The sequence below is a fragment of the Triticum urartu genome, chromosome 5A (assembly GCF_056163025.1).
Source record: "Triticum urartu cultivar PI428250 chromosome 5A, HENAU_Tu73, whole genome shotgun sequence".
NCBI lineage: Eukaryota > Viridiplantae > Streptophyta > Magnoliopsida > Poales > Poaceae > Triticum > Triticum urartu.
In genome coordinates, this window is record NC_141877.1 from 499258380 (window position 1) to 499269613 (window position 11234).

At 39.8% G+C, this 11234-nt stretch overlaps 1 pseudogene; it reads right to left on the reverse strand.

The window, feature by feature from the left end:
- Positions 1-9460: 9460 nt before the first annotated feature.
- On the reverse strand, positions 9461-10810 carry LOC147972262 (uncharacterized; annotated as a pseudogene).
- Positions 10811-11234: the final 424 nt, after the last annotated feature.

Below are 11234 nucleotides of genomic sequence, written 5' to 3' on the forward strand. Positions count from 1 at the left end.
TCCTATAAGTGTCACAAACAGCCCTAGAGTTCGTACTAGAATAACACCTTAAGACACAAATCAACCAAAACCCTAATGTCACCTAGATACTCCATTGTCACCTAAAGTATCCGTGGGTATGATTATACAATATGCATCACACAATCTCAGATTCATATATTCAACCAACACATAGGACCTCAAAGAGTGCCCCAAAGTTTCTACCAGAGAATCACAACGAAAACATGTGCCAACCGGGGCATCACGACGAAAACATGTGCCAACCGGAGCATCACGACGAAAACATGTGCCAACCCCTAGGGCGAAAACATGTGCCAACCCCTAGGGGTTGCCGCGCCCCCACCCTCGTGAGCACCTCCCTTGGATCCTGACATGGGGTCCAAGTCCATCCGGTAGCTTTCCTTCCAAAAATAACTTCTCCAGTTGATTTCGTTCCGTTTTGACTCCGTTTGATATTCCTTTTCTTCGAAACACTGAAATAGGCAAAAACAACAATTCTAGGCTGGGCCTCCGGTTAATAGGTTAGTCCCAAAAATAATATAAAAGTGGATAATAAAGCCCAATATTGCCCAAAACAGTAGATAACATAGCATGGAGCAATAAAAAATTATAGATACGTTGGAGACGTATCAAGCATCCCCAAGCTTAAATCCTGCTCGTCCTCGAGTAGGTAAATGATAAAAACAGATTTTTTGATGCGGAGTGCTACTTGGCATAATTTCAAGGTAATTCTTCTTAATTGTGGTATGAATATTGAGATCCGAAAGATTCAAGAAAAAAGTTCAGATTGACATAAAAATGATAATACTTCAAGCATTCTAACTAAGCAATTATGTCTTCTCAAAATAACATGGCCAAAGAAAGTTCATCCCTACAAAATCATATAGTTTAGTCATGTTTCATTTTCGTCACACAAGAATTCTCTCATCATGCATAACCCCTATGACAAGGCAAGCAATTGTTTCATACTTTAGTAATCTCAAACTCATAAACTTTCATGCAATACATGAGCGCGAGCCATGGATATAGCACTATGGGTGGAATAGAATATAATGAGGGGGGTTATGTGGAGAAGACAAAAAGGAGAAAGTATCACATCAACGAGGCTAATCAATGGGCTATGGAGATGCCCACCAATTGATGTTAATGCAAGGAGTAAGGATTGCCATGCAACGGATGCACTAGAGCTATAAATGTATGAAAGATCAACAAAACAAACTAAGTGGGTGTGCATCCAACTTGCTTGCTCACAAAGACCTAGGGAACTTGAGGAGGCCCATTGTTGGAATATACAAGCCAAGTTCTATAATGAAAAATTCCCTCTAGTATATGAAAGTGATAACATGAGAGACTCTCTACTATGAAGATCATGGTGCTAATTTGAAGCACAAGTGTGGTAAAAGGATAGTAACATGGTCCCTTCTCTCTTTTTATCTCATTGTTTGGGCCTTCTCTTTTTTTATGTCCTTTTTTTATTCCTCACTTGGGACAATGCTCTAATAATGATGATCATCACACTTCTATTTATTTACAACTCAATGATTATAACTCGATACTAGAACAAAGATGACTCTATATGAATGCCTCCGGCGGTGTACCGGGATATGCAATGAACCAAGAGTGAAATGTATGAAAGAATTGTGAATGGTGGCTTTGCCACAAATACTACGTCAACTACATGATCACGCTAAGAAATATGACAATGATGAATGTGTCATGATGAACGGAATGATGGAAAGTTGGATGGCAATATATCTCGGAATGGCTATGGAAATGCCATAATAGGTAGGTATGGTGGCTGTTTTGAGGAAGATATAAGGAGGTTTATGTGTGAAAGAGCGTATCATATCACGGGGTTTGGATGCACCGGCGAAGTTTGCGCCAACTCTCAATGTGAGAAAGGGCAATGCATGGTACCGAAGAGGCTAGCAAGGATGGAAGGGTGAGAGTGTGTATAATCCATGGACTCAACATTAGTCATAAACAACTCACATACTTATTGCAAAAATCTACAAGTCATCCAAAACCTCGACACTTCGCGCATGCTCCTAGGGGGATAGATTGGTAGGAAAAGACCATTGCTCATCTCCGACCGCCACTCATAAGGAGGACAATCAAATAACACCTCATGTTTCAAATTTGTTACACAACATTTACCATACGTGCATGCTATGAGACTTGCAAACTTCAACACAAACATTTCTCAATTTCACAACTACTCAGCTAGCACGACTTTTATATTATTACCTCCATATCTCAAAACAATCATCAAGCATCAAACTTCTCTTAGTATTCAACACACTCATAAGAAAGTTTTTACTAATCTTGTATACCTAGAATATTAGGATTTTAAGAAAATTACCATGCTATTTAAGACTCTCAAAATAATCTAAGTGAAGCATGAGGGTTCATCTATTTCTTCAAAATAAAACTACCACCATGCTCTAAAAGATATAAGTGAAGCACTAGAGCAAACGACAAACTACTCCAAAAGATATAAGTGAAGATCAATGAGTAGTCGAATAATTATGCAACTATGTGAAGACTCTCTAAAATTTAATAATTTCAGAACTTGGTATTTTATTCAAACAGCAAGCAAAGCAAAATAAAATGACATTCTAAGAATGGCAAACATTATGTGAAGAAGCAAAAACTTAGAATCAACAGAAACTAACCGATAGTTGTTGAAGAAGAAAGGTGGGATGCCAACCGGGGCATCCCCAAGCTTAGATGGTGAGACTTCTTGAAATATTATCTTGGGATGCCTTGGGCATCCCCAAGATTGATCTTTTGTGTCTCCTTAATTCCTCTCATATCACAGTCTCCCTAAATCTCAAAAGCTTCATCCACACAAAACTCAACAAGGACTCGTGAGATAAGTTAGTATAAACCATTGCAAAAACCTTATCATATTCTACTGTAGAAAATCACTAAAATTATTATTCAACATAGAATACTAAATGCCTCTGCATATTTAATAGTGCTATCCTCAAATAGAATCATTAAAGAAGCAAACATATGCAAACAAGGCAGACATAACAGCAATCTTCCAAAACAGGATAGTCTGTAAAGAATGCTGCAACATCCATACTTCCCTAGATCCAAAAATTATGAAAGAAAATTCCCACTGTATTAAATTTATCAGATCTTAATATTCGAGAGGTTTCAACATTTTATCACAGTCTGACTTTTCTAGGAAATTATTGCAACAGCGGTAAACTTTCTGTTTTCAAACAGCAACATGTATACTTGTAATATAGGCATAGTAATGGCTATCAATGCCACTTTTATTGAAATAAAAGATGCAAAACATTGTTATAAATAACATAAAGAAAATCCTAAAAAAATAAATTGATGCTCCAAGCAAAACACATATCATGTGGTGAATAAAAATATAGCTCCAAGTAAAGTTACCGATGAACAAAGACGAAAGAGGGGATGCCTTCCGGGGCATCCCCAAGCTTAGGCTCTTGGTTATCCTTGAATATTACCTTGGGGTTCCTTGGGCATCCCCAAGCTTAGTATCTTACCACTCCTTGTTCCATAGTCCATCGAATCATTACCCAAAACTTGAAAACTTCACAACACGAAACTTAACAGAAAACTCGTAAGCTCCGTTAGCGAAAGAAAACAAAACACTACTTCAAGGTACTGTAATGAACTCATTATTTATTTATATTTGTGTTAAACCTACTGTATTACAACTTCTCTATGGTTTATAAACTCTTTTACTAGCCATAGATTCATCAAAATAAGCAAACAACACATGAAAAACAGAATCTGTGAAAAACAGAATAGTCTGTAGTAATCTGTAACTAACGCAAACTTATGGAACACCAAAAATTCTAAAAAAAATTAATGGACCTGAGGAATTTATCTATTAATCATCTGCAAAAATAATTAACTAAATATCACTCTTCAACAAAAAATGGCAGCAATTCTCGTGAGCGCTAAAGTTTCTGTTTTTTACAGCATGATCAACAAGACTTTCCCCAAGTCTTCCCAAAGGTTCTTCTTGGCACAAACACTAATTAAAAGCATAAAACCACATATAAACAGAGGCTAGATGAATTATTTATTACTAAACAAGAACAAAAATAAAGTTGGGTTGCCTCCCAACAAGCGCTATCGTTTAACGCCCCTAGCTAGGCATGATGATTTTAATGATGCTCACATAAAAGATAAGAATTGTAACATAAAGAGAGCATCATGAAGAATATGACTAGCACATTTAAGTATAACCCACTTCCTATGCGTAGGATTTTTTGAGCAAAAACTTGAGGGAACAAGAATCAACTTGCATAGGAAAGCAAAACAAGCATAACTTCAAAATTTTAAGCACATAGAGAGGAAACTTGATATTATTGCAATTCCTACAAGCATATATTCCTCCCTCATAATAATTTTCAGTAGCATCATGAATGAATTAAACAATATAACCAGCACCTAAAGCATTCTTTTCATGATCTACAAGCATAGAAATTTTATTACTCTCCACATAAGCAAAATTCTTCTCATCAATAGTAGTGGGAGCAAACTCAACAAAATAACTATCATGTGAGGCATAATCCAATTGAAAATTAAAATCATGATGACAAGTTTCATGGATATCATTATTCTTTATAGCATAGAAGTCATCACAATAATCATCATAGATAGCAACTTTGTTCTCATAATCAATTGGAATCTCTTCCGAAATAGTGGATTCATCACAAAATAAAGTTTTGACCTCTCCAAATCCACTTTCATCAATATAATCATCATAAATAGGAGGCATGCTTTCATCATAATAAATTTTCATATCAAAACTTGGGAGACTAAAAATATAATCTTCATTAATCATAGCTTCCCCAAGCTTGGGACAAACATTGATTGCAGCAAATATATTCTCAAAAACATCATCTTCATCAAACATAGCATCCCCAAGCTTGGGCCTTTTCATATCATAAGCATAATCACTCTCATAATTAATAGCATGGATAGCACCAATAGTATAGCAATTATCATATTCTTCCAAGCAAGTGCCAAAAAGATTTTCAAGATAATAGGAAGTATCATTATCACTAGTAGAAAAAGGGTCAAACGTGAAGCACATTAGTGCCGGTTTGAATTTGAGCCGGCACTAATGTGTGCATTAGTGCCGGTTCCAACGGCTAGCCGGCCGCTCTCATTAGTACTGGTTTGTGGCGAACCTTTAGCACCGGTTCATGGCACGAACCGGTACTAAAGTGAGTGGTGGCAGGATGTTGTCAGTCCGGGGCCCCTCCAGCACCTTTAGTACCGGGTCGCATCACGAACCGGTACTAAAGGTCGTCCTACATAGACCCTTCGTCCACCCGAGCTCGCTCTGTTCTTCCCCTTTCCCCTCTCCTCTCTGTTCTTTTCCCTCTTCCTCTCAAGCTCATCACACATTTTGCCCAAAATTTGTCAAGATTTGAAGGCCCCCATCCATTCAAATGATCACAAAGGTTAGCAACTTTGTCCTTTCATCTCTCATTGCTAGATTAGCTCGTGCAATGCTTTATAGAGTTATTGATTTTTGAGTTTAGTAATTTGGGAGGAATTATATATATGTTCTAGTATTTGATTTATATGCAATTTGAGGTAAAAAATAACACTTAGTTTGCATATGTAGGTGTGGTTTACTTAGTACCTTCTAAATCTCCGTCGTAACCACCGTCGATCGCTCGCAACGTCCCATCGCCGGCACCACCTTGTGGTGAGCCTCTTGTTCATGAATTTTTATATAAAAAATTGATGTTTGTGTGATTTGGATATATATTTACTCGTATAATTATCTTACCCATACATTGTTTGCTATACATAGTGCCATGGTTTTGATATCCGTCCCCGTCGGTCCTCATCCGGGCTATGATTCGGATGTGGTATATTCTCTTTTAAAACTATTCATTGCATTTCATGTTTATGACAAATTATGCCCATCAAGTTGACATAGATATTTGTATGTAGGAGGTAGTTGAACCGGAAATTCCAACCGACCCTATTGTCGAGAGGTTAAATTTAGTTGAAAGAGAAAACGAGGATTTGAAGGAAAAATTGAAAAGAATTGAGGGGGAGAAGATGGAATTGGAGTTGCATGTTGCCGATGTCGTCGATGATCACAAGATTAAGATGGAGAAAATGCGCTTGAAGATTAGGAAGTTTAGAAAATATGCCATTCATAGTGAGGCTTGGTATCATTATGTTGTTGGATCAATTGTTACCTTAGTTGTGATCCTGATTGCATTTGTTGTTGCATTTAAATTCTTTAGCTAGAGAGTTATTTGTTTGTTGCCTTTAAGTGTTGTATGATCTTTATGTATGAACTTTATGTATTGTATTAATTTGGTGTTTTCGGTGCTGTGTATTGAAGATGAGCCGGCAATGGATGTACGATGACCGATGCTCTCCCGACTTCATTAATGGCGTGCGTACTTTTCTGCTTTCGGCTGAGGCAAACAAGCGGCCGGATGGTTTTATGCCTTGTCCATGTGCTGGCTGTAAGAATGGTCACAATTACTCTACGTCAAGAACCATTCACGTCCACCTGTTTGAGTCCGGTTTCATGCCCCGCTATAATGTTTGGACCAAGCATGGAGAAAGAGGGGTTATGATGGAAGACAATGAAGAAGAGGACGACGACAGCTATCCTGGCCATGGGTTCCCTGAATACGATGATACAACATTGAGGGAAGAAGCTGAGCCGGTAATGCGGGAAGAAGCTGAGCCGGCAATGCGGGAAGAAGCTGAAGAAGAGGCATCGGATGAGCCCGTTGATGATCTAGGTTGGGCCATTGCCGATGCAAAGAGAAACTGCGCAAGTGATTTGGAGAAGAAGAAGTTGCAGCGCATGTTAGAGGATCACAAAAAATTGTTGTACTCGAATTGCGTAGGTGACAAGAAAAAGCTGGCCACCACACTGGAATTGCTACAATGGAAGGTAGAGAATGGTGTATCTGACAAGGGATTTGGAAAGTTGCTGGTAATGATAAAGAATATGCTTCCAAAGGACAACGAATTGCCCGAGAGTACGTACGAAGCAAAGAAGGCTGTCTGCCCTCTATGGTTAGAGGTGTAGAAGATACATGCATGCCCTAATGATTGCATTCTCTACCGCGGTGAGTACGAGGATTTGAACGCTTGCCCAGTATGTGGTGCATTGCGCTATAAGATCAGCCGCGATGACCCTGGTGATGTCGAGGGCGAGTGCCCCGGGAAGAAGATTCCTGCCAAGGTGATGTGGTATGCTCCTATAATACCACGGTTGAAACGTTTCTTCCAAAACAAAGAGCATGCGAAGGCGATGCGATGGTACAGAGAAGACCGTAAGAAAGACGGAAAGTTGAGAGTACCTGCTGATGGGTCGCAGTGGAGAAAAATCGAAAGAAAGTACGGGAAGGAGTTTGCAGATGACGCAAGGAACGTATGGTTTGTCTAAGTGCAGATGGCATTAATCCTTTTGGGAAGTAGAGCAGCAACCATAGCACTTGGCCTGTGACTCTATGTTTGTATAACCTTCCTCCTTGGTTGTGCATGAAGCGGAAGTTCATTATGATGCCAGTGCTCATCCAAGGCCCTAGAAACCCGGCAACGACATTGATGTGTACCTAAGGCCATTAGTTGAAGAACTCTTACAACTGTGGAATGGAACAGGTGTATGTGCGTGGGATGAGCACGTGGGGGAAGAATTTGACCTAAAGGCGTTGCTGTTCGTGACCATCAATGATTGCCCAAAACAGTAGATAACATAGCATGGAGCAATCAAAAATTATAGATACGTTGGAGACGTATCACATGCGTGGGAATCCGTGGTCATATATATTATATGAACAAAAAGAGACAATTTTTGAATAGTTTGTGGCCATTTGCATTATAAAATGAATTTGGCCGTTGAAAATTCGTCATTTGCTACGCAATGTCAATTGATTTCAAACGATGGAAAAATACAGAGCCAGCACATTCACACAAAACAGAGCAAACGATGCAAAAAAGATGCAAAAATACAGAGCTAGCACGTTCACAAAAAACAAAGCAAATGATGCACAAAAGCGACGCAATTCGACAGCCCAACCAGAGTTTGGTTTCCATTTGGGCCCAATAACGTTTATTTTTCATGGAGTCTGTGGTGGGCGAACAGCCGAGCACAACGAATAGGATCGCTTCTCTCGGATCGCCCCACGATCCAACAATGCAGAGCCATCCTTGTGACCAACGGCGCGGAGCCTGCACACAGCCAGCCCACCTAGTTCCTTCTAGAAGGCCAGATCTGAGGGATGTCGCTTGGCGCGGGGGTATGATCGGACGGCTGACGTTGGGAGCTAGGGTTAGGCGAAACCCCGCGGGGTTTAGAGGGGTTTTGAGCTGGTCAACGGGGTTTTGAAGGCTTTGACTGAGCATAACTAATTTAAAAATAATCGAAAAATATGAAACCTTCGCCGTTCGTTGTTTTATAAGACACACTAACTAGGAAAGATACTAAACTTGGTCTATGGTCATTTTCATGAAAAAACCCTAGCTGTCAGGATTGAGGTCAAATGAGCATCATTAATTTAAAAAAAATCAAAAAAAATATAAAACCTGCGCACAATGTTGTCTTATGTGTCATGTTACCAACCAAAAATACTAAACTTGGTCTATGGTAATTTTCCTGACAAAACCTTCACACATATGAGCTACCACCTACATGATTTCATAGAGTTCAAAGAGAGGAGGTGGTGTTACCTTCTGTTTTTGAAAAATTAAAAAAAATCACTAAACCTTTATTTTAAAGTGAATAAGAAGGATCTGAAGTTAGTTTTCCATTTTCATATTTCAAAACTTGTCCTATAGTTTTTATATTAATGTTGTCTTATGTGACATGTTACCAACCAAAAATCATAAACTTGTCCTATGGTCATTTTCATGAGAAAACCTTCACACATATGAGCTATCACCTACAAGATTTCAAAAAATATGAAGATTAATTCAATAGATGCTAATAAAAAACATTTGGCTCATTTAGAGTAGGTCCAAAAAAACTTGATTACAAATGGGCTGTTTACCCTAGCCTAGGAGCTTGTTTGGAGCACATTTCTCAAATTCAAATTTCTTTGACCTCCTCTAAATCACCTCAAATTTTGCACACAGGATCTCCTACACAAACATAGATAGTTTATAATACATCTTCATTAAAATGTTGTTTTTTGCTCTGTTATTGGAATATTTGATAAAAGGGAACCCTTGATAAAATGATGGATTGCAGCATATTTGCAGCATATGTGATAATTGCAGCACGTGAACTTTCAAAACACTGAAACAAATCATAGCAGATAAATTTAACAACACAAAAATACCCAACATAGATAGCCACATGCATATGAAATTCATCCAACCACCAAAAGGTAACCCACATCCTGTTCACAAACATAGTTCACCACATAGTTCAGCAAACAACCTAAAGTACTTAAAACACATCATAACATCAAGGAAGGGGAGGTAGGACTTTGGCTAGGGCAGCATGCTGCCCCACAATCTTGTAGTCCTTGCCGTGGATGGCCACATCTTCTGCATGATCTAGAAGGTGAACGAAGTGGCCGGACTTTGGCTTTGGCTTGGTGGTGCAGTAGGGGCATCGCCAAGTTTTGGTCTTGCTCTTGTAGTAGTAATCCACGCCCTTGATCCTGATCTTCTCCTTTTCCTTCTCTTTGAAGGACGCGAAGTTGCCGCGGTCCACATCCACATCTTCCCCAGAGACAAACTACACACATGAATGAATTACATTAGTACATTATAGATTCATGGGAATACACCATGTCAAAAGAAGTAAATGAACAATCTAAATTCCAAGTAGGCTTATCTCATAGTCATCATTGTCACCATACGCTGGATCGTACGGGTCGTCGAAAGTATAGTCTATCTTCCTCCTCTTCCCCCTACCATCATCGTCCTGAATATACAATTACATCCATCACTAGTAAATACATAAGCCAATTGAAAATTTCGATATGCACATATGACACATTGATCATAGGGCTAATATACTATGATCCTATTTGCATTTTCCATTGTCATGCACACACATTGAACAAAAAAGCTAATATAACTACATATTGAAATTTAGATATCCACACTTGATCATAGGGCTAATATACTATGATCCTATTTGCATTTTCCATTGTCATGCACACACATTAAACAATAGAGCTAATATAACTACATATTGTGAACAACAGAGCTAATATAACTTGAATCAAATAACTTGAGTAGCATTAAAAACCCCAATCTGTGAACACTAAAAAAATCTAAGAAGCATCAAAGAATTAAAAAACCCAATCTGTTCACAACATCTAGCATTTTTGCAATGAATTTATCCAAATATAAAAACAAATCTAAAAACCCTAATCATTGCAGCACCTAAAATCATAGTTCACAACATCTAGCTAGCATTTTTGCAATGAATTTATCCAACAAACCATAGTCCAAAAACCCCCACCCCCAACACATACAAAAAAGCCCGGCCCATCCGTCAAACCAACTACTCTAACCATCTGAACTACGGTATGAATCACAATCAAACTAACTCTACAGGCTAATCAAGTGCAAACACCTGCTCCTCCACGGCAGGCGGCACAATGGGGGCATCGGGATGGACTGTGCCGCTCGATGCTGTCACCTTCTGCAGTGATGAGGCGGAGCCCGCCACATCCGCAGCGGTTGCGAGTTTCCCCGCACCGCCGTGGACGCCGCCGACATCCGCGGTCACCGTGCCCTGACCCTGCAGCTCCACCACATCTCCGGCCGCTGCACCAGTTTCGCCACGAGCGTCAGCCATCTGACAGATCGAGGCGATGAAGGTCAGGAAGAGGATGCGGCGGGGGAGAGCGAGACAGTGCGGTGGAGGCAGTGCAGGAGAGCAGGACGACGCCGATGGGGGAGAGGAAGATGATGCAGCAGCGAGGTGATTTGGGGGAAAATGGTAGGGGCGATGGAGGTGGTTAGCCTCTTTATATGATGGGACATTTCGGGCATTTCCATGGACACATGCTACCCCATGACCGCGGTCTTGCGAGCGCCCACGTATATGCGGCCCCACTCGTCAGCTAACTGTCAAAGCAATTGACCTGACAGGAACGTCCGTTATAACCAATTATGAGGGTTTCGGGCAAGCGAGTGGGGAAAAATGAGCAAAAGTTAACAGAGTCGGGATGAATGAGTAGAGCTAAGGAACCAGGGGCACAGAAATAAAAATCCCTAAA